Below are 25,097 nucleotides of genomic sequence, written 5' to 3' on the forward strand. Positions count from 1 at the left end.
TCCTCCGGGCACTCCGGTTTCCTCCCATAGTCCAAAGATGTGCAGGCTAGGTGAATTGGCCATGCTAAATTGCCCGTAGTGTTAGGTAAGGGATAAATGTAGGGGTATAGGTGGGTAGCGCTTCGACGGGTCGGTGTGGACTTGTTGGGCCGAAGGGCCTGTTTCCACACTGTAATGTAATCTAATCTACTCCATTTCCTGGAACCCCAACCAGTAAATCTGCTGTGTGACCACCATGCTGTAAGCAGTCTCATTATTTGATTGGTTAGGCCACTTTTGGAATATTGCATGCAATTCTGGTCTCCTTCCTATCAGAAGGATGTTGTGAAATTTGAAAAGATTTTACAGCATTTAAAATGCATCCAAATGGGTATGTGAATGGGTGGGGTTTGGAGGGATGTGGGCCAAGTGCTGGCAAATGGGACTAGATTGGGTTGGGATGTCTGCTTAGCATAAATGAGTTGGACCGAAGGGTCTGTTTCTATGCTGTACAACTCTTTGACTCTATGACTCTATTGCTGGCTAGGCTGCCATTTCTTGCCCATTCTTAATTGCTCAAAGAGTGGATCTGGAGTCACACGCAGGCCACACCAGGTAAGGATGGCAGATTTCCTTACCCGAAGGATATTCGTGACCTAGATGAGTTTTTGTGACATTTGATATTGGTTATGTGATCATTGAATTCCAATTGCATTGACTGATATGGTGGCATATGAACATTTATCAGCATTTGTGAATTGCTCATCCAGAAAAATTACCACTATACCACTGCCTCCCTGTACTCCCATGAATGATTACAATGAAACTAACTAATGTAATAATACAGTAAGATTCATATTGAATAAATTCTTCTTGAAACATTTTGCTTTCTTATGGTTAAATAACCCCAACTCAGTAAGCTACCAATTACTTAAATTGTCCCCAGAGGTAAAACTTACTCCAAAGGTTCAAACAAGATCCTAATAAGCTTTAGCTAGGAATAGTATTTTTTTAAGTCAAGTGAAATGGACTGTAGTGGTTCAAGAATGCAGGTCAGCACCATTTTCTCAACAGCAGTTAGGGATGGCCAACAAATGCTGGCTCAGTCAGCAAAACCCATATCCCATGAATAAATAAAAATAAATTCATTTTTTCCTTTGTTGGAGAAAATTATAAGGTGCAGAAAAGATAAAACAAAAACTTTGTAATCGGATTACGGCCAAGGTCACCCTAGCTTGTTTTTCTGAACAAGTGTTGCTATTAAACAACATTGGAAAATATTGTTTAACATACACAAACCAATTCAGTGCACAGGAGGACTGCAGATCCTGAAGATCAGAGTCGAGAGTGTGGTCCTGGGAAAGCACAGCAGGTCAGGCAACATCCGAGGAGCAGGAGAATCAACATTTTGGGCATAAGCCCTTTATCAGGAATGAGGGAGCACAGTAATGATGTGATGCACACAATCTCTGACATATCATACATTATTGTAATAAGGTTCTGACACACCTCTGGAGCAGGTAGGACATAGACCTGAGTATTGAGCCCAGAGAGAGGGATAATGCACTATGTCACAAGGGCCTTAGAGTTAAGGACTATCTTGGGAACCGGTAAAGCCAGTTAGTTCGGGGATAATGCTACCCTCTAACCATGGGGTCAAACTAGTGGCCATCAGATATAACATATACTAAATGCTGTCAATAGGCAGACCCCAACTAATGGAGATCCACAAAAATGTAAGCCTAGAACAAATCATGGCTTTCAAAGACGCTCTCACACAAAATGCCTGGCATCATGTTGGATACAATTACACAACCCTGATTTTAAATATACATCTAGAATTAATCTACAATGTAATTGTATTAATAAAGTTGGCTAGATTTTCTTAGCCATATATAACCATGTGGTGTTAATTGTACATTCTGATGCCACTCACTACTGTTGCCAGGACATTTACAGCATTTTAATTTATGCCTGATATAACTCATTACGATAAATGTCATCACATGAAGACGCTCATGATTTACTAAAGTACTAAATTAGTGAAAAGACGTAAGTGGCAAAATGAAACTTGATAATTGTTCAAATTAATAATTGTTTCCACTAAATACTTCTTTGAAAAGTAAATTGAAGTATTAGATAGTGCTGCAAAATCAGCATTCTGGAGTCTTGGCACTATTTTAAATGAGGTATATTATCGTCCAGTAAGTCATCATTTAAAGGACAAATGAAAAAAGAAAGAACAATATAAGTAAATGTCTCCAATTAGGTAATATCATAAAACCTATAATGCTAATCTAAAAGATCAGGCAGAAACTTGGTGATGGCCTCTTCACCATGGGGGCAACATGGTGGCTTAGTGGTTAGCACTGCTGCCTCACAACACCAGGGACCTGGATTCGATCCCTGCCTTGGGTGACTGTCTGTGTGGAATTGCACATTCTCCCTGTGTCTGCGTGGGTTTCCTCTGAGTGCTTCGGTTTCGTCCCACAATCCAAACATGTGCAGGTCAGGTGAGTTGGCCATGCTAAATTGCCCATAGTGTTAGATGCATTAGTCAGGGGTAAATAAAGGGGAGGGGAATGAGTTTGTGTGTGGTTACTCTTCGGAGGTTTGGTGTGGACTTATTGGGCTGAAGGGCCTGTTTCCATACTGTAGGGAACCTAATCAAATCAAAACTTCTGCTCCCTGAGATGTTGAGCTTGAAGATGGTAAGGGTCCTTAATCTTTTTGGGTAGTGTCATGCCCAGTACTTACTGTCTTCCTGCCTCAGCCAGAATTAATTTCTGGACAGAAAGGCTCAATGTGAATCATCCCACTTCTCACTGAAGCCTCTATATGGCTCATTATGACTGTGTAAGGGCCTCAGCCTATCACCACTGGGAGTAAACCAGCTGCAGTCAGACCTCTCACCATGCAATGTTCACAATCGGTGCTACTTACCTGGGCATGCAAAAAGAGCTCCCCAATCAATGGTAAGCAATGCCTGATTGAGCGATTGGACATTGGGCAGGGAGCCCTCCAATTCTCTCACCCCACCACCACCAAACCATGAGCTCCCTCCAACCACATCAATTACTTTGAAAAGTAACTAGACTTGAAATATTAACTCCCACAGTTAATATTTTCTTCCCACAGATGCTGCCAGATCTGCTGAGTTTCTCCAGCAATTTCTGTTTTCGTTTCTGTTCTCCAGCATTGACAGGTCTTTTTTTCAATTACTTTAATCCTAGGTCCTCCACAATATTGAGACTCCAGCATTTCTCTTGCACCCAACATCCAAGACCTCTTATGTAGTACTGCTGTTGTCAAATTGGTTGGTAGCTCTGGGTCAGGTACTACCCAGAGTCTTGATTTTAATGAAAGACCCAGCAATGGCCTCATCACCATGTGGCTGGCAGGCAACTCTGGGGTATCACTAACTCTACAGCTGGCAGGCAAGATCCCTGCTACCTCAAGAAGATTCTGCCCATGGAACTTACAGACCTACATGCAGAATAGAGGGAGGGGATGGTGGCACAGCAGTAGATAAGAAATCTGCTTGTAACAGAAGCCATTTATGTTGTGGCTCTTTGACTCAGTTTCTGACTGATGACGGGACCAGAATGATGATGCACCAGATCTATTAAAGGGAGAGTTAAAGGGAACCTCTGCCAACTAATGACAATTAAACTGGTTACTGGTTTTTAAGATTTTGATCACCACAAGGATGGGAAGGAGGAAGAATGCAGGGAAGGCTGCTCTCCACCTCTTGGATTCAAAGCTGCTTAGAAAGCCTGACCCTCCTTAGGCATTGGTTCTCATGCGAACCATAAGGGTTTATCTTCTGCTCATAGACCATGTGACAGCAGGCAGGGGATTGGGGGGCTGTCACAGCTGCCATCTTCCAGCTTGCAGCTTAGTTGATCAATGCTCCTTGCTGTCCTTCAACCTCACAGACCCAGAGAGTTCCACTCAGCTTGAGAAATAAGTTGTTAAAGCCAGGATGCTGGGTTAAATCATCAGTTACGTTGGGAGATAACTACTTTAACTATTGATTTGACAGCTTCTTATTCACCTGTCAGCTGCTTATGTTAAACCTGCAAGTGCAGGCGGGATCATGTTCACTTTCTGACCTGACATCTCTTTTCCACCTTTTAGCACCACACCCGAATCTGGATCCACCACTCCTTGGCAGTTACAATTCTGTTCATAGGTCGATGAGGTAGAAATAGGCTTTGATAGTACTGCATAAAAGCTGGCATTGCACTGGACAGGGTGTATAAGGGAGTGCGAAGCATTACTCTTCGTTTTGTATGACCGTATGAGAGAAAGTTTCATCGAGTGTCTTAGTTTATTTGAAAACAATGCATACGGGAGCAGTTTTCTATAAGACTAGCAGCCAGTTTATATTTACATTTTTAATTAAGGTTTTATTAAGCTGTAATACCACTCCAAAGATGAGAAAGCCCGGAGAACATTTTTGTTTCAATGGTTCCTCTTCCAGTCACCATCTGTGTGTTTTTCTCTCTCTGCACAGTCCATAATCTCCCTTCGGGACATGTCACTTTGCGCTTGTGTTTGTCATGAGCTCTCTCTGCACAGAGAGAAGAAAAACAGTAAATTCAATCTTTGAATTAAGCTGTAACCAAGCTTGTATATTCATTAGAGTAGAAAAAAATCTTTTCTGAGAAGTTCAAATTGTTTATTGATTTTCATTTCTGTGTTCAAGTGAAGCTTGAGTAAGTCTGTCTCACTATTCCCTCTGGGGAAGCATAGCCAACAAGTGCATCACATTTCACTCCCAGTACAAATTCTGGGAATTCAATGAAAATCTGAACCATTTAATTGGTATAGCAAGAGTTTTTCCCTGTAATGCTAGAACTATTTGTACCCTGTTTTCTTTTTAATTTTTATATAATGCGCTGAAAAGAAAATCACCCAGCCCCTTTCTATCACTACAGGCCACAATACTTGTTTGGACATTTCCTTCCAATCCATCACTGAAGAGATGAATTTTGGAGCCAGAAGACATCTTGGCAATTCTTACTTCATAAATCTGACCCTCTATCTCTGCAGTGGTCTAACTAGAATGTGACTGATGGTTTTAGTGACTAAATGAAGCCTGTATTACATGGTCTTCCTTCTCTTCAGACCAGATACATATGTTGCTCATCAGTCTTCTTAGCTTGTTTTAACACAGACCTGCTTCTCTGTTTCAAGACTCTTTTTTCAGGACAATACTTTTAACAGATACACAATCAGTAGTAATAGACCAGAGTTTTTTGTATTAAAAAGTGGAGATCTTCTCAGAGACATGGCAGACCTTTGTATTAAATTTCAGCTTGTAAAATGGCAACATGATTTGTAAATGAAGACTCAGCTCAAAATAAAAAAAATCCATATGCCATAAATCCAATATCTTTCCACAAGTCACTAGTATAACAAATTTGACATATTTGCTGTATTCTGATTCTTGTAGTCCAATAGCATTGCTCAATAATAACAACGGCAAGTATTGATTCAGACTGTATTCTATTTTTTCATGCCATTCAAAAATGTTGTGAAGCCAGAAATAATGTGAACAAATATGATTAAGCTGTATATATTAATTCTGTACAATTTTGTTAAATTTTGGAACAGGTAGATTACTTAATCTCTTATTGTGATTCCTTATCTAGTTAGATCCTAATGAATAATGGGATTACCTGCACTGCATTCAGGCTTTCTGGCAGATATTTTAAGAGTTGCATTGACAGCGGAATGGATAATGCTAATGATTGGTCCATTAAAACTGACTGGCCTTTAAACTCTGGTACTTTAGTTCACTTCCAACTCACAACCATGTAATTGGCCACTGCTATCTACAAGTTATAAGTAGCGAACCAAGCTGATGGAGCTGCAAATTCAAAAATACTCAAAAAAGCGAGGGCACAGAGTACAGTTTCTGTGCCTGACTCTGTAACTTTGAGATACATTAATTATTGAGACTGGAACCTTATTTTGATCACTGGGATAGAAAGGTAACATTAATCTGGACCATGAGAGTGATGTCAGGGGGATTGAGAGACTGAATGATATCAGAGGTCGGGAGGTTAGTCACAAAGATAAGGAAGAGCAAGAGTGACGGGAAAGATGAGGGTGATTTGGGAAGAGTAAGCATAATTAAAGAGAGTGAGGGCAATTAGGGAAGATGAGGGTGAACATGGAAGGTGAGGAAGATTCAAGAGAAGGAAGGTGAGGGTGATTCAGGAGAGTGAAGGACCAAAAAGGATGAGGGACATCACAGAGGATGAAGGTAATCAGAAAGGGTGAGTCTGATAAAGCAGGGTGATTAGAGAGGGTTAGGGTAATCAATGAGGCTGGTGACCGTGATTGAAATTCACAAGGTCTCAATGGATAGGGGAAATGTTGACAAAACTAAGCTGTATGATTTTAATGTGTAGTTAAAAGAAGCTCCTCTTGGCTCAAAATTCAGATAAATATGTTTTAGAACTCTCTTTATGAACTAACTAATAGCTTAAATGTAAGTTACGTTTTCTCTGAATGCCTTGAGGCATTCCAGTATTACAGAATGGCAACCCCCAAAAATAAATCTATTATTAATCATGTGATAACTGTACAGTTAGAAAATAATAATTTGATTGAGCAGAGTCAACATGAATTTATGGAAAGGAAGTCACGTTGACAAACTAGTTAGAGTTTTTTGAGGGCCTTACGAGCCAGAGAGTGAACCAGTGAATGTAGTGTATCTGGAATTCCAGAAGACTTTTGTTAAGGTCCTACACAGGCGCTTAGTAAAGAAAATGAAAGCACATCAGATGAATGATTTGGATGTAGTGATCAAATACAATATTTCAAAGTTTGTAGGTGACATAAAACTAAGGGAATGTGTGTTGTGAGGACGATGCAAAAAATCTTCAAGGGTACTTGGACAGGCTGAACAAATGGGCAAGAATATTGCATACAATGGAGTTAGATGTGAGGCTGTCCACTCTGCTAGGAGGAACAAACGTGTCAAATACTTTGTTTTGAATGGTGCTATATTGGGAAGAGTTGATGTTCAAATGGATCTGGGTGTCTTGTTCATAAGAGACTGAAGGCAAACATACAGGTGCAGCAAGCAACTAAGAAGGGAAACGACATGTTGACCTTTCTCACAAAAGGATTTGAGTACAGGAGTAAAGCTGTCCTACTTCGATTGTATTGAACATTGGCAAGACCACATTGCATTCAGTTTTGGTCCCTTGCCCAATGACGGATGAGATGTATTCTTCTGAGACTAATTCTTAGGAGATTGAGGAGATTCTGTGAGAAGAGATCGAGGAGATTGGGTTTATATTCTTCAGATTTTGGGAGAATAAGAGGTGATCTCATTGAAATTTAGAACATTCTTAAATGTTCTAGTAGGAGAGATTAGAACCCGAGGGTAAAGTCTCAGAGTGAAAGGATGAACTGAGATGAGGGGGCATTTCTTCAGTCAGGGGATGGTAGAGCTCATTGCCACAGAAAGCTGTGGAGGCCAAAGCAATGAGTGATTTTAAGACAGTGATAGGTTTATGATTAATAATAGGATCAACAGTTACGGGGAGAAAACAGGCGAATGGGGTTTAGAAACATATCAACCATGATCGAATAGTGGAGCAGAGTCGATGGGATGAATGGCCTAATTCTGTTCCTACATCTTATGTTCTAATGTCTTAAGTGGTAATGGGTAGCAAAAGGTGGCCTAAATTTCCACAATGCAACAGCTACTTCCTGCCCACTTCCTTTTCTGTCTGCAAAGTAGTTGGCGGCACAGTAATGAGACTGAGCAATTAAAACTGCCATGATCTCATCCTGCCACAAACAGGCTGGAATCAAACTGAAAGCTGGTAATTATAATCCTTCCCATTCACTTTAAAGGAGATTTTGGGAAAAAAGGGTATTTAACTTCTGGTCAGTGCAATAGCTTGTCCAGACAGAGGCTTTATAAGTAGATTTAATATTTTGTGTAATATTATATATTTTATATAATATTATATAACACATATTTTAAACTGTAGACAAATATTACATGATAACAATTATGATCAGTAATTTTATGATTTTTCATCACACCTATCTACCTACATGTATTTAAATATGTGAACGTTCATTTTATTGCAAGCTACAAATGATAAAAGGTTGTGCATTTGTATTCGATAGTTTCAAAACAATATATTTCGCATTAAAATGCTTTTGCAAAGCCGCATGTGCATTTTCATTACCAGCGAATCACACTCATATTACTTATTTAGTCTGTGTGTCCTGCTTTGAATACCTTATTGCTTTTTCATGTCATGATTTCAGGATTAAGGCATGCCTCCAATGACTTGCATGGAAAAATGCAAAGCAGGTGTATCAAAAGCCCTCATGCAGGAATTGCTTGTGCCTGACACTTGTATGTTTCAGGCTCCTCAGATCAGAGGAATTAACTGAGCTAGTTTTAACAGATTATGAGAGAATGAAGTCATATCTGGGTGATTTCTGTGCAGATCACAGCTGCACTTTTACATTGAAAGGCACAACATATCATCTGAGCTTGTGAATTAGTGCATGGTGAAGGGAGGTGAATGATGTATAAGGATTTGAAAGATATAAAACAAAACTAGAATCAGGCCAAGGAATATACATAATTCCATATTATGAGTGGACATTTTAGATCATGCCTGACAATAAGAATTTAGATTTCCTCAAAGTTCACCTGTCTTGGTAGTTTCAGAAGTTGAAACAAGAGTGGATTTGAACACACAAATCCAATTTTGGCTGCATATAAACTGTCTAATTTCTCTTTCCTTACAGTACACTGTCACATTCTCACTTCAGAAACAAGATATGGAACTCTCTCTTCAAACCCACCAACAATCAAAATCTCTTGAAGTTTTACACATTTTGTCACAGGAAGAGGTAACACTAATTCTAAAATACCTATACTCAATCTCAGTCAATGGAATTGGGAATTAGAGCAAATCTTAGAAGGAATCTCTCTCACTAACAACCATGTTAATTTAGCAATCAGTCTCTCCCTAATGGCAAAGAAGACCAATGATTGAGTTACAGAGTTTCAAATTGCCAGGACCTCAATCAACATTGGATGATGCATGTTCACAAGGGATTTAACTGGGTATGGCACTGTGATAATGTCCCTATGTTTTGGACAGAGGCCTTGGTTCAAGTGCCATCTGAGTAAAAACAAGGACTGCAGATACTGGAAACCAGATTCTAGATTAGAGTGGTGCTGGAAAAGCACAGCAGGATCCAGCAATGTGTTGTTTTTTTAAACTGAGAGGGCAGAGAATATAATGTTGCGTAGATAATATTTAACTGCAATGAAGAGTGCAGGAGGGAATGCCAGGAGCAATGCCAAAAGTAGTACCAGGTATACCTATAAATTAGGTGTCAACCTATGAAGTTGCTACACATGACTACCTGCATTGTTGGTAGTGTAGGTAGCATGCAATTGACTGAGCTGAGTGGTCCCACAACCTCTGGAACACATCTAGCTGCTAAATCCAGTTGTGAATGATAGTGGACAATTAAACAACGCACTAGAGGAGGCTCCACAAATATCCCCATCCTCAAAAATGGGAATCTTCGGAGATAAATAAAAAAGACAAGTGAAGTATTTGCAGTAATCTTCAAACAGATGTGACAAGAGGATCATCCATCTTGATCTACACCTGAGATCTTTAACATCATAGATTTCAATCCACATTGAGTATAGGAATTTGGAGGTGATGTTGCGGCTGTACACGATATTGGTTAGGCCACTTTTAGAATATTGCATGCAATTCTGATTGCCTTCCTATTGGAAGCTTATTGTGAAACTTGAAAGGGTTCAGAAAAGATTTACAAGGATGTTTCCAGGGTTGGAGGATTTGAGCTATAAGGAGAGGCTGATTACTCTGGGGCTGTTTTCTCTGAAGAGTTGGAGGTTGAGGGGTGACCTTATAGAGGTTTATAAAATCATGAGGGACATGGATAGGTTAAATAGGCAAAGTCTTTTCCCTGGGGTCGGGGAGTACAGAACTAGAGGGCATAGGTTTAGGGTGAGAGGGGAAAAAATTTATAAGGGACCTAAGGGGCAATTTTTCACATATTGGTGCATGTATGGAATGAGCTGCCAGAGGAAGATGTGGAGGCTGGTACAATTACAACATTTAAAAGGAATCTGGATGGGTATATTAATAGGAAGGGTTTAGAGGGCCAAGTGCTGGCAAATAGAACTAGATTAGATTAGGATATCTGGTCAGCATGGACGAGTTGGACTGAAGGCTCTGTTTCCATACTGTACATCTCGGTGACTCTGTGTGATATCAAGGAACAGCTGAAGGCATTGGATACTGTAAAAGCTATGGGCCCTGACAGTATTTCGGCAATAGTACTGCTGCCGTGTGCTCCTCAGCTAGCCATGACACTAGTCAAGCTGTTCCAGTGAGTTGGCATTTAGCTGGAAATGTGGAAAATTGCCCAGGTACATCCTGTCCACAAAAAGCAGAAGAAATCCATTGCAGCGCTCCGAACGCTTGTGCTTCCAAATAAACCTGTTGGACTATAACCTGGTGTTGTGTGATGTTTAACCTTGTCCACCACTGGCACCTCCAAATCAGTGCAGCCTGCTTGATTGACACTCCATCTAACAACTTCAACATAGATTCCATCCACCACAGCTGAATAATAATAACAGTATATACCATCTATACAATACGCTACAACAACTCATCAAAGTTTCTGAGACAGCACCTTCCAAACCTGCAACAGCTACCATCTCGAAGGACAAGGGCAGTAGATACATGGGAACACTACCGCTTGCAAGTTCACCTCTAAGCCATACACTGTGCTGTCTTGGAAATATATGACCATTTTCTCCAGTGTTAGCTGACCCAGCCAGTGACACTGACTCACGTGAATAAATTATTTTTTAAAAAACATCCAGGAAATCAATACTATGATGAACTGTAGACCTGCAGCTGGAATGTGGAAAAGCTATGGGACAAAATGTTGCTCCTCAGCCTATATTCTCCTTACTAATGTGTTTCAAAAACTACAAATTTCATATAAAAGCATGAAAATCATTGAGCTGAATTCAAACATTGGGACCAGAAATAAATCATAACCATGAAAGGATTAACTAAAAATAGGAATCTTGTGGTACAGTAATGGTGTCTCTATCTCTGAGTCTGAAGGCTTGGTTCAAAGTCCTACCTGTTCCAAAGGTGTGTATCATAACACATTTGAGTAGGTTAATTAGAATATCTACAGCATAATTGTTTACAACCCATACCTTTTTGGGACTTTGGGAGACTCAGAATCTATTCACTGTGAACTAATAGACTGTGGTCATTACCTGTTGCACCTTCTTCCAGTAAAATAACCTAAGCCTTCCTTTGATCTCTTAACAATGAAATCATCCAAGCTATGAGGCAGACTTCAGAACAGGTCACAAGACCAACTTCATTTACCCTAAATTTAAAGGTAAATTTCCAAAATAATCTTACAAACCTCACAATGGTAACACAACACTCATTGATGTTGACTTGATGTCAGCATTCACTATAATATGATGATCTGCACAATGTTGACTTTGAACCATTTCACCTTGTCAATTCTAATTTATATCTTCTGTCTCCCACAGATCCTTCAAGCATCATGCAAGGAGCTGGTGCCAGAGGAAAATAAAAACTTCTCAGAAGAGGTCGTTCACTCAGATGAAGCATTGTAATATGACTTACATACACCCCACCAACATCAGACAAACAGATATTGTCTGGCTCTTTAAGACAACTTGTCATATGGTGAGCAGAAGAACTGTGTCAGAGATAGATTCAGCAGTGGAAAGGAAGGCAAAGGACACTCCAATACCTGTTCAGCCAGTTATAGATGTAAAACCTAGTGAGTTAATATTGTAAAGGATTATTTTGCCACAGCAGAAGATACTGTGTGAGATTCTTGCAGCACCTTCAGAGTCACTTAGCACCACTGGAGACTGCAGAAACCATCAAGATAACCAATTTGCCTGACTGACTATTATTCAGTCAAAAGCCATGATGACTCAGGTCTTTGTGCTATGTCTACCTCTATGTAGAGAATGGCCACTTGCATGGAGTATCAGATACAAGAGAAGAGAAGAAAAGCAATCGAATTAAGCGAAAGGAATAAATTGGTGACTGTGAGAATAGTTCATGCTAGGGATGGGGATGGTCATAGTGGGTTCAGTTGTGGTTGTCACATAGTTGACCTACCTCAGATCAGCTGAAGCTTTCTTGGATGACTTTGTTCGAGAAGGGAAGTAGACTTCCTGTAGCCTGTTGACTCTGTGGCTCAAACAATCTCCTTTTTCTCCTGTGACAGCTTCTTCTTTCTATTCTTGCTTCAAGGTTCCAGTGTTAACATCACTCTTAAAAGAGACCATTTTTGGGGGGTACTATAAATTGAAATTAAACTTAGACTACTATTGAACTGAAATACCAGATAAATTTGGCATCTTGAAACTCAAGTGCTATATATTCTTGGGCTATGCAATACAAAGTTGCTTTTTGAAGGGGTGAAAGGGAGAATTTGAGTCTTTTGAGTTAAGGAGATTCTGCCTGATGGCAACCCGTTAATTGATTGAGCTGTAGAATGTTGAAGCGTGGAACAGCAGGAGGAAAACATCATCAGAGTTTGCAAACAGAAAGTAGCCATCTCTCTCTCTTTTCTCTCTCTCTCTTTCTTTCTCTCTATCTCTCACTGTGGGAAATATACAGAAAACCAAGAAAGCTTACAATGAAGAATTGAAATAAGACCTGGTCCACACAATCAACTATTAAATCAAAGAGAGACACTCATGTTTGAGACAATACCATGTTACCTGTGCTAAAAATAAAAGCAAAAGACTGGATGAGACAATTTAACCTACCCTTGTAATCTGGACATGTGATCTTCAGAATTTTGTTCTATTTCTCCCACTCTTGATAGGTCTGTCAAATTATCTGCCCTTTGACTGTCTTAACTATGCATGGGTATTTGGGATTTTGAAGGGATACAATTAAGTTGCATAGTATAGATTAGAAATCTTTTCTTTTCACTACTTTTTTGTTAAGTGTGTATCGCAGTTATTATAAATAAATTTATGTAGTTAGCTATTTTACTGTTACTGACAAAATCTGATGTGAATTGCTTTTGATTTAATAATAGTCAGTCAGGCAAATTGGTTGCCTTAATAATTTCATTGTAATTTTATACATTTTGACATGGTTGTGAAACAGCACAGCACAATTGTCAGCACATTCTTCCTATTCAAGTCATGACACTTTCTCCTTGCTGCAGTGCCAGTCTCCTCTGATATCTTAGGCTATGCAAAATTCTATTTCAAAATTTTTGAAATTAAAATAGTCTAATAATGACCACGCAACAATTGATGGTTAATGAAAAACCCAACTGCTTCATTGATGGCCATTAGCGAATGAGATCTTCTTTCCTTACCTAGTCGGGCCTACATGAGACTCCAGACCCACAATAATGTGGTTGACTCTTCAATGCCCTCTGAAATAGCCTGGCAAACCATTCCATTCATGGGCAATTAGCAATGGGCAATAAATGTTAGCTTTTCCAAAACACCCACATCCTATGGCAAGAATAAAAACAAAGCACATTGTTATCACGCGACACACTCTTAATGCTGAATATTGAAAGTTGCCTACAAATTTACTCAGGCACCAGAGTTCCATCCTTTCCATCCTATTAGCATCCTTAATGGCCACACTTGTGCTCACATGGTTTCTGCTGAAACCTTCTTGGGCATCAGTGACAAGCATTCTCATAGGTGTCAGCAGTCACATCCATAGAAGGGTGGCCCTTATCTTCACAGAGCTATCTTGGATCTATAGAGATCTTTGGGAAACTTGACTAGTAACGAATGAAAATATCATGGTTTATTCCTGGGTATCCTGCATAGACATACATTATAATCCTTAAGTAGTTACATATGAGATAAACATTAGTGGAGTTGAAGAAATTCTAGATTGTGCTATCTTTGACTGCTGTTGGTCATGTACGATTACCCGGTCCACTGGAAGGGAGATCTGTTAAGAAGCTGCAAATATCAACAAAATCTTAACATGAAAATCTGCATCTTCTGAAGCACCAGTGTTCAGATACATTCAGAAAATAAATCCTCTGCCTACATTCTCTGTGTTGAGTATTGTCTTCTCCAAACTGGAGATCTCTTGTTCATTCCTTCTAATCTATAGAGCATGAGGTGGCTAAGGCGAAAGTTTCTGCTGCTCTCACTGCCGTTTCTTCTTCGGTTCTTATGACGTCCAAGGTAGAGCTGTTGTTATGATCTGAAGGTGACAGCTGAGAAGAGTGAGTCAAAGGTACAATCAATTCAAGTTAGTCAAAATGACGTCCACAGTTTGCAAGGACTGATGTGGAGGTGCTGGTGCTGGACTACGATGGACAAAGTTAAAAATCACACAACTAGTTACCTAATGAAGGAACAGTGTCTGAAAGCTAGTACTTCCAAATAAACCTGTTGGATTATAACCTGATGTTGTATGACTTTTTAACTGCAAGGATTGTAACAGTGCAAGCAGAAGACCCATTACTGACATTTCTTTTAAGTAATGATGTCCAAGCAATAAATGCAACCTTTCCAGCACATTCAAAACACAATTTCTTTTCAGTGTAAGATTTTTAAAGCATAGTTGGAATAAACAGAATAGAAAATTCCATTGATCCTATTTCAAAAAGTTCTGTTAAAAAGGAACTACTGTATACTTATAAATAATTTATTTCTGTATTAAAATAACTTAAGCTGTCACATTGATATCTTTTTTAAATAAAATAATATGTTTCCTCTCAATTTTCAGGGTGCACTCATTCAGTTCGTATGTCCCTTTGAGTGACATTATCCATTTTTAATGTAGCGTACTGTACTGTTTTAAGTTGAAACCCTTAACATAATAAGAATGGGACAATCTTGAATTTTAAAATGAAAATTTTCTTTTATTCAGTCACATGATGTGGATGTCACTGAATTCACCAGCATTTGTTTCCCATATTAACTACCCATGAAAAGATAGTAGTGAGCCTCCATCTTGAACCTTTGTAGACTACGTGGTGCATGTAAACCCATAGTGATGCTTGGGAGGGAGTGTCAGGACTTTCATTCAGCAAAAGTGATATATTAATACATGATAATGTGTGGCTTGAAGGGGAAATTGTAGGTGGTGGTGGTGCTCCCAGATGTCTGTCTGCTGCCCTTATCCTTCAAGATGGTACTGATTGTGGTTTACAGGGGCCGTCAAAGGAGTTTTGTTGAATTCCTACAGTGCAACTTGTAAAAGGTACATACTGCTGCCACTGTGTATTACTGATGGAGAGAGTAGTTGTTTAAAGTGTTGTTTGACATGCCAATTAAAGTGACAGCTTGACCTGGTATGGTGTTGAGTTTCTTGCATGTTATTAGAGTTGCACTCATCCAGCCAAGTGGAGATTATGCCTTCATACTCCTGACTTGTGATCCAGAAGTGTTGGACCACTTTTGGGGAGTAGAAGGTGAGTTGCTTGCTGTAGAATTCCCCAGTCTCTTATATGGTCCAGTCAGTTTCTGGTCAATGGATGTTCTCAGAATGTTAATAGTCGTAGATTCATTAATGGTAATGCCACTGAATATTAAAGAGTGATGTTGTGGTTCTGTTCACCGAGCTGGAAGTTTTTGTTGCAAACGTTTCGTCCCCTGGCTAGGCGACATCATCAGTGCTTGGGAGCCTCCTGCGAAGCGCTTCTTTGATGTTTCCTCCGGTGTTTATAGTGGTCTGTCCCTGCCGCTTCCGGTTGTCAGTTTCAGCTGTCCGCTGTAGTGGTTGGTATATTGGGTCCAGGTCAATGTGTTTGTTGATGGAGTTTGTGGATGAATGCCATGCCTCTAGGAATTCCCTGGCTGTTCTCTGTCTGGCTTGCCCTATGATAGTAGTGTTGTCCCAGTCGAATTCATGTTGCTTGTTGTCTGCGTGTGTGGCTACTAAGGATAGCTGGTCGTGTCGTTTCGTGGCTAGTTGATGTTCATGTATGCGGATTGTTAGCTGTCTTCCTGTTTGTCCTATATAGTGTTTAGTGCAGTCCTTGCATGGTATTTTGTACACTACATTCGTCTTGCTCATGTTGGGTATCGGGTCCTTCGTTCTGGTGAGTTGTTGTCTGAGCGTGGCTGTTGGTTTGTATGCCGTTATGAGTCCTAGGGGTCGCAGTAGTCTGGCAGTCAGTTCCGAGATGCTCCTGATGTATGGTAGTGTGGCTAGTCCTTTTGGTTGTGGTATGTCCTCGTTCCGTGGTCTTTCTCTTAAGCATCTGCTGATGAAAGACAAACACATAACCTCAACACCAAGGAGAGGGAAGCACTGAAATCACTAAGAAACGATAAGAACATAATCATACTACCAGCAGATAAAGGCAGAATGACGGTCATCCTAGATAAATCTGATTACATCCAAAAAGCACAACAACTACTTGAAGATACCAACACCTACCAAAAGAGGGAGTTTGACCCCACCCCACAGCTCACCAATAGGATAAATAACACACTGAGGAATCTACAAAAAAACGGACAGATAACCACAGCTGACCTACAAAGAATGAAACCGGAAAGCAACAACACCCCCAGATTCTATGGATTACCTAAAGTACACAAACCAGACATCCCACTCAGACCCATAGTATCACTACCAGGGACACCATCATACAAACTGGCCAAAGAACTACAACAGAAACTGAAACACCTGGTCAGCGGATCCAAACACTCTATACAATCAACACAGGAATTCTTGGACATCATCAGAAATATACATACAGACAAAGAAGAAACCATGATATCATTCGACGTGACGGCACTGTTCACTTCGATTGACAAAACCCTAGCCAGAGAAACAATAGCCAACCTACTGGACATACAGAACAGAAAACAGGACGCTGAACCTATCAACAAAGATGGCATACTTAAACTACTGGACTTGTGCCTCACAACACACTTCACATTCAACAACCAGATATACGAACAAATCAACGGAACACCCATGGGATCACCAATCTCGGGACTCATAGCAGAGGCAGTTATGCAAAGGTTAGAACAAACAGTCCTCCCACAAATTCAACCCAAACTCTGGGTCAGATATGTCGATGACACGTTTGTAATCATTAAAAACACGGAAATAGAAAAAACACACCGGATCATCAACGCCACACTCACAGGAATCCGATTCACGAGAGAAGAAGAAAAGGATAGCCAACTCCCATTCCTAGACGTGATGGTACAGAGAACACCAGACGGAGAATTCACTACAAGAGTATACAGGAAAGCCACACACACAGACCAAGTCCTAAACTATGAAAGTAACCACCCCAACACACACAAACGAAGCTGCATCAGGACACTATTCAAAAGGGCCACAACACACTGCAGTACACCAGGACTGCAAAAAGAAGAAGAGGAACACCTATACAAGGTATTCGCCAAAAACGGATACCCGCGCAACTTCATCAGCAGATGCTTAAGAGAAAGACCACGGAACGAGGACATACCACAACCAAAAGGACTAGCCACACTACCATACATCAGGAGCATCTCGGAACTGACTGCCAGACTACTGCGACCCCTAGGACTCATAACGGCACACAAACCAACAGCCACGCTCAGACAACAACTCACCAGAACGAAGGACCCGATACCCAACATGAGCAAGATGAATGTAGTGTACAAAATACCATGCAAGAACTGCACTAAACACTATATAGGACAAACAGGAAGACAGCTAACAATCCGCATACATGAACATCAACTAGCCACGAAAGGACATGACCAGCTATCCTTAGTGAATATCACCACTTCCACCTCATGATGGAACAAAGGCTATTACTGGAGCAAAGGTGGTTGAGCCAAAGACACAACCCAGAGAAATTAGAGCAACATCTTAGACAGACTTTTACCTCCAACAACCAGGAACTACTTTCTTTGTTCTGGGTATGACTCCAACCAGCAGGGAGTTTGTCTCTGATTCCTATTGATGTCAGTTCTACAAGGCCTCCTTGATATGCAACTTGGTCAAATGCTGCTTCAATATCTCGGGCAGTCATTTTCATCTCTCCTCTTAAGTTAAAAGGCAAGTAAAACTTCATCAGTTGAGGGGGACAGTAGGCAGTAATCTGCAGGAGGCTTCCTCGCTGATGTTGCCCATGATACCACAAGAGGGGTTCAGAACGATATGGGCAAATACTGGCAAATGGAACTGGATTCTTTTAAGGTATGTGGTGGCATGCTTGAGTTATACCAAAAGGTCTGTGTCCCTGCTGTACAACTCTGTGATATGATTCTATGACCTCATGGGGTCCAACATTTATGTTGAAGATTCCCGGTGCAACTCACTCCCAGCTGTGCTGTGCTGCAATCTCTGATGGATCTGCCCTGCCAGTGGGCCAAAACATAACTTGTAATGATAATGGTGATGTCCTGGACCTTGGTTCTAAAGTATGCTCTTGTGATTATGACTATGTTGGCTTTTGTTGTGGGAGGGCTTTCATAATTTTAGCACTTTGGTAAGGAAGATTTTGCAGCATCAATAGGGCTTGGAGTACCATTGTATATTTTGCGTGCCTAGGTTTGATATTGGGTGGTTTGTCCAGTTTCATTCCTATTTGACTTCATACATTTTTGATACCACTGAGTGGCTTGCTGAACATTGCACAGGCATTTCAGAGACAAACAAATTTCTGACGGTCTGGAGTCACATATTGACCGGATCAGGCAAAGAGTGCATATTTCCTTCCCAAAAAATTAAGTGGATCAAATGGGTTTTACAACAAAAACGGTTTCATGATCACTATTTGTGAGGCTGGATTTTGTTTTTAAATTACTCAGGTGTCAGGTGAATTTAAATTCCACCAGCTAGCATGATGGGTCTTGATCCCATGTCCCTCGAGCATTAGCCTGAGTCTCTAAATTACTAGTTCACTGACATTACTTCCCCCAAAGTGGAAACTAAATAACAACCGCTGCTGATACAACACTGTGGCTAGGTAATAAAGAATTTCTGAAGAAGGATTCCACTCAAAGTATTAACTCATCTTTCTCTTTAGATTCTGATAGCACATCTGTCATTTCCCAGCATTTTCTATTTTTATTTGGAAATTCGACATTGATTTTGTGATGTCCTTTTAAGTTTATTTAGAAATGCTTGAATTGCGCTAAGTTGTGCCAAAACCTGTGTCTAAGCAACGAACAGAATACTAAACATTACTTTGATGTATTCCATAACAGGGCAGGTCAACCTTTCACAAACATTCTGGCAGCTAATTAAGGAGTAGAGTTTGAAAATCTATGGGAAGAGACATTAGCTCTTGTCTTCAAAAAATGGCTTTTACCAAAGTGAAGAAAAGAGAAAATTAAAAATAGATGCCCATATAAAACTTACACCATGAAAGCAGGTCAGTTACCTGAGCTAGTTTGTGGTATCGGTGGATGAAAACCTGATGAATCTTGCAAATAGCCCAGTTTTTACCTGATAAAAAGATAATACTGAAATAAAAAATGAAACACAAGGTGCTGGAAAAACTCAGCAGGTCTGGCAGCATCTGTGAAGAGAGAGGTAATTAATGTTTCAAAACCAAAGATGATTCTTCACAGCTGAAGGAGCTGGAAAATCTTTGTTTTTACACTGTTGACATAAGGGGAGAAAGACCAAGTGGAACAGTTAGTGGAAATGCCCAGAGTAAAAGGTTAATGGATACATAATTGAATAGGTGTAAATAATTAGGTGTTAATTACAAAAGAGAGGTCAGATCTGTTGTAAGCAAACCTATGCTAAAATATACAAGAGAAAGGGATATAAACAAAATGGAGGACAATGTTTACGGTCTGAAGTTCTGGAACTCAATGCTGAGTCCTGAAGGCTGAAGTGCGTAATGAGAAAATAAGGTGCTGTTCTTCCAGCTTTGAAAAAGATTAGAACTTCTTAATTTAAATTTGGGCTTTGCCGGAATCCTGCAACAGATATAAGACAGAAATATTAGTATGAGACCAAGATGATGTTTTGAAAAGCCAAATAACTGGAACACGAAGCTCATTCTTACAGAATGAACTGAATGTTCCATGAAGTCTTCACCCAGTCTGGCAATCCTCCACTGCATCCCAACTATACCAAGCATATTATTCAAATGGCAAGGAGACCAGAATTGCACACAATACTCCAGGTCCAATCTCAACAGTGCTCTATACAAATGAACCAAAACAGCTTTGCTCTTATATTTAAATCCACTTGAATTCCATTTTGCCTTCTGGATTGTTGGCTGCATCCTCGCTTACAGTGATTTATGAAAAAGGCCACAGAGCTACCTTTGGACATCCAATCTATCCCCATTTAAGAAATACTCTGCAGTTTTTGTCTTTGTCCAAAAGTCAATATCATAATGTAGCCACATTATATTCCATTTGCTGTTCTTGGCCACTCAGTATGTCTAAAACCCTATGAAGTTTCTTTACATTCTCCGAAGGACTACATTCCCACCAAGTTTTATATTTTTGTAAGCTTGGAAATATTGCAGCTGGATCCTAGATCCAAATCATTGAGATAGATTGTGAACTGTTGGGACCTACTGGTCACAGGCAGCCAGAAAGCTCATGTATTTTTACTCTGCTTTATGTCTGTTAACAAATCCTCAATCAATTTTAATTTATTACCCCTAATTGCACGTGCTTTAATTTTGTTTTCTAACTCGTATGAAACTTTATCAAAAAGTCTTCTGAGATTCCTAATATTCTACATTCATTGTTTACCAAGCAACATCCTTGAAAATCTCCATCGGGTTTGTCAAACATGATTTCTTTCTTGAATATCCAATAGTCATATTTTTAGATTAAAGGTGATACAACTGGTAAGTTTAAAATTGATGATGTTGTTGATTGGGAGGATGATGGTCTCAGGCTGCAGACTGCTGTTGGTCAGCTGGCACATTGGGCAGAGCATGGCAGATGGAATTTAATCCTGATGGGTATGAGGTGAGGTCTAAAGGGAAGGATATAGACAATGAATGGTAGTTCCCTATGGGAATACCGAGGAACAAAGAGACCTTTGGTGTACAAGTCCATAGATTCCTGAAGGTGTTAAAACAGGTAGACAGTGTGGTAAAGAAGGCATCTAGAGCGCTTACCTTCACTAAATGTGGTGTAGAATATAAAAGAAAGAAATGTTTATTCTAATTTTATAAAGCATTAGTTAGTCCACTGATGGAATACTGTATGCAGTTCTCGTCATCACCACACAACTAGAAGAATGTGATTACACTGGACAGGGGGTTCGGGTGGAGGGGTTTGTGAGGGTGCAGGGAGTTTGACTGGGATCAAAACTCTAGTTTAGTTCAGTTTCTGGTCAATAGTAACCTCTGGGATATCGATAGTGTGTCTTTTGAGTGATGGTAATCCCACTGAATGCCAAGGGAAAATGGTTAGATTCTGTCTTATTGTTGTTAGTCATTGCCGGAGATGTGTTGCTGGAAAAGCGCAGCAGGTCAGGCAGCATCCAGGGAACAGGAGAATCGACGTTTCGGGCATAAGGGCATTGTCTGGCAATGTGATGCGAGTGTTACTTACCAAGTAACATAACTTTATCTTGTCAACGCACGCCTCAATATTGTTCAGATCTTGCTGCATTTGGACATGGGCTGCTTCAGTAACTGAGGGGTCATGAGTGCTGTTGAACGTTGTACAATGAACACCTTCACTTCCAACTTATGATGGAGGGAAGATCATTGATGAAGCAGCTGAAGATGGTTGAGCTGAGACACTATCTTGAGGATCTCTTGCAAAGTTGTCCAGGAATTGAGATAACTGACTTTCAATGGCCAGAAACATCTTCCTTTGTACTAGGTATGACTCCAAACAGTGGAGAGCTTTCCCTCTGATTCCTAATGTATCATTTTGTTAAGGTTCCTTGATGTCTAATCAGTAAAGTACAGCCTTCATGTCAAGGGCAGTTCTTTTCCCCTTACTTCTGGAATTCAGTTCCTTCATTCGTACTTGAATCAAGGTTGTAGTGAGGTCAGAAGCTGAGTGACCCTGGCAAAACCCAAACTGATAATTGGCTGGGTTGGATTTGTCCTGTATTTTCTATACACAATGTACTCTAAATGCCACTGTTGGAGATATACTGGAACAGCTTGGCCTGGAGCACAGTATTCTGCAGCATATATGAAATATCCAGTGCCTCCAGGCATTTGTTGATCTCATATTGTGTAAAGTGAATTGCCAAAGACTGGCATCTATGCTTCAATGCATCTCTCGAGGAGGCTGAGATGGATCATTCACTCGTTACTTCTACTTCAAGGTTGTGACAAATGCTTCAGCCTTATCTTTTGGACTGATATGCTGGACACTCTATCATTGAGGATGGGGATATTTGTGGAGCCTCCCGCTCCAGTGAGTTGTTTAATTGTCTGCCACCATTCACAACTGAATATGGCAGGACTGCAGAGTTTAGCTCTAATGCATTGATTGGGAAATCACTTAGCCCTGTCTATCGCTTGCTGTTAATGCAATCAAGTAGTCTTCTGTTTATCTTCACCAGGTTGACACCTAATTGTTAGGTTTGCTTGGGTGTTGTCTCTGATATGTGCTCCTGCACTAATCACTTTTATCCCCTCTCTTAATAGTAATGCTGGAGTTCGGTACATGCCAGGCCAAGAAGTTACAAATTGTGTTACAGTATAATTCAGTTGCTGCTGACGACCCACAGTGCCTCATGGATGCCCAGCTTTGAGTTGATAAATCTGTTCAAAGTATATCGCATTTGATGCCGTGATAGTGCCGTACAACACAATGGGAGCAAGACTCAGTATGAAGATTGGAGTTTGACTTCACAAGGACTTTGTGGTGATGACTCCTGTTGAAATGTCATGCTGTTAGGCAGATTATTGAGGATAAGGTCAAGTATGTTTATCCTTCTTCTTGACTCCCTCATCATCTGCCGCAGACCCAGCCTTGACTATTAATTCAATCAACATTGGTGTTGCTGATTTGATCTTGGTTATAGACATTGAAGTATTCCACCCTGAGTACATTCTGCACTTGTCCCACCCTCAGTGCCTCCTCCAAGTGACATTCAACATGGAGGAGCACTGATTCATCAGCCATGGGAGAAAGTTATGTGGTAAGGCGATTTCTTTGTCCATATTTGACCTGAAGTGATGAGATTTCACAGGTTCTACAGAAAATGTTAAGGACCCCCAAGGCAACTGTGAAATGGTGATGGTGTTGGGGCATTATGTGTAATATCCTGTGATTCCTGAATGATTTTATAATTATGATTTGTGAGAATACTGCTGACTAATCTGTGAGATAGCTCTCTCAAGTTAGCACAAGCCCCTATGTGTTGGTATGGACCACTTTGCAGGGTCGACAGGAATGCTGTTGTTGTTTCTGGTGTCTATCTATGCCACGTGATCCACCTGGGTTCATTCCTTTTTTGAGACATTTAACAGTTAATATAATTGACTTGCTTGGTAAGCCATTTCAAAGGGCAGTTAAGCATTTAGGCAATACTTTAAGTCTGGAGTCACATGTAGGCCAGACCAGATAAATATGGCAGTTTTCATTCCCTAAATGGACATTTATGAACCGAGTGGGTTTTTAATGAAAATCAGGAATGATTTCATAGATAATTGATGGTGGCACCAGCACACTAGGGAATGTTAGGGCTCCTGAACCAGTTGCATTGTTTTCTCTCTCTCCCTCTCTCCTTTTTCACCTTTTTCTACGTTCTTGTCTTCTGACGTCGTGGGAAGTCAGAGTGGTGCCAGAGGGATGTTGACAGCAGTGGTGGCAGGATCGAAGACTCCTGGCTTTACTGGGCCCAGAGCCTGGACTCAGGAACTCAGTCGACTGATAGCTGTGGTAGAGATTGGTGCCTGGAGCAGGGCTGTGGTAGGGCCACATTAGAGACTTGATGGGTCATGGAGGTGAAGTCCCACTGTGGTCTGGTGGTGAGGTCCAGCATGGTCTGCTTAATAGACTGTAATGCTGAATTTTTTAATTTCTTTATTTTTCTGATTTATTACTAGAATTTTGGATCTAGGTACCTTTGTACATAAGATGGTGCAAAGGACTATGATGCTAAACTGTTATTTATTTATTTATTATTCTAATTTATTTCTAGGCTCCTGTACCTCGGTACCTTTGTATCTAAGAAGGTGCCACAGTCGCAAATTTGTAAACTTTTCACTGCACTCATGTGAGTACATGTGGCAATGAACCTAATTCTAATTCTAGTCATCAGTAAACTTATAATTCCAGGTTTTATTGAATTCCATTCCACTAACTACAACTATTTTTGCTCCATCAGTGTAATGCTTATAATATCCCAATTGTGCATGTCTACAACAAATTATGTTATTGTTCTTTCCATTTACAATTTTAGTTCAATCTTTTTGTAGGTGCCTATTAATTTCTCACTTCTTTCTCCTAACCAGTTTAGTATTATTCATGGATATGAACTGCTTGAACTGTTTTCTTTGAATTATTCTAGCCACATGGGTAAAACTTGATGTAAATGGGACTAAATCTGAGCAAAATGTGCATCAAGCCAACCTGGATTAATTCAGATGATTCATATTTTGAAATTACTTGAACTAACATTGCTTAATTTATACAATCAAAATGTGAATTGTTGAAAGAAAATTGGAACATGTAGAAAGATTGGAACATGTACTTTAAATAATTGGCTCTTTAAATGAACTCTTCAGCCAAACAAGAGCTGACTCCCTTTTTTGATCTTATTTTTAATTCTTACAATTATCAGTCATGTTGTTTTATAATTGCATCTAGAAGTATTTTGTAGAGTTGTTTTACAGTTACAAGAGATTTAGATGGCATTAGTGGCAGATCTATTGTATTTAAATTTCAAGTTATTATAAGTTTAACCAAACACTAAGAAGCATTGTGTGGGTCAAAAGCACTCAGTGAAGCTTTAAGTCATAAAGTAACAGTGCATAACCTGGTATTCCTAATGAAAACAAAATCTCTAATCCTGCACATGGACTGCTGTACTAATATATACTTGCACATTTGGTTTAGTTAGAGACAACATAAAATGAAG

At 40.0% G+C, this 25,097-nt stretch overlaps 1 long non-coding RNA gene across 1 annotated transcript in view; it reads left to right on the plus strand.

Moving 5' to 3' along the window:
• Positions 1-14,145, plus strand: part of LOC122553219 (uncharacterized) — a 43,445-nt gene extending 29,300 nt beyond the window's left edge. Inside the window, exons 2-3 of the long non-coding RNA XR_006312637.2 lie at positions 8,782-8,886; positions 11,615-14,145. This is a non-coding gene — a long non-coding RNA (uncharacterized LOC122553219). The remainder of the gene's footprint in view (positions 1-8,781; positions 8,887-11,614) is intronic.
• Positions 14,146-25,097: the final 10,952 nt, after the last annotated feature.

The sequence above is a fragment of the Chiloscyllium plagiosum genome, unplaced genomic scaffold (genome assembly GCF_037043375.1).
Source record: "Chiloscyllium plagiosum isolate Xiang-an unplaced genomic scaffold, Cpla_swu_hap1 HiC_scaffold_10, whole genome shotgun sequence".
Lineage (NCBI taxonomy): Eukaryota > Metazoa > Chordata > Chondrichthyes > Orectolobiformes > Hemiscylliidae > Chiloscyllium > Chiloscyllium plagiosum.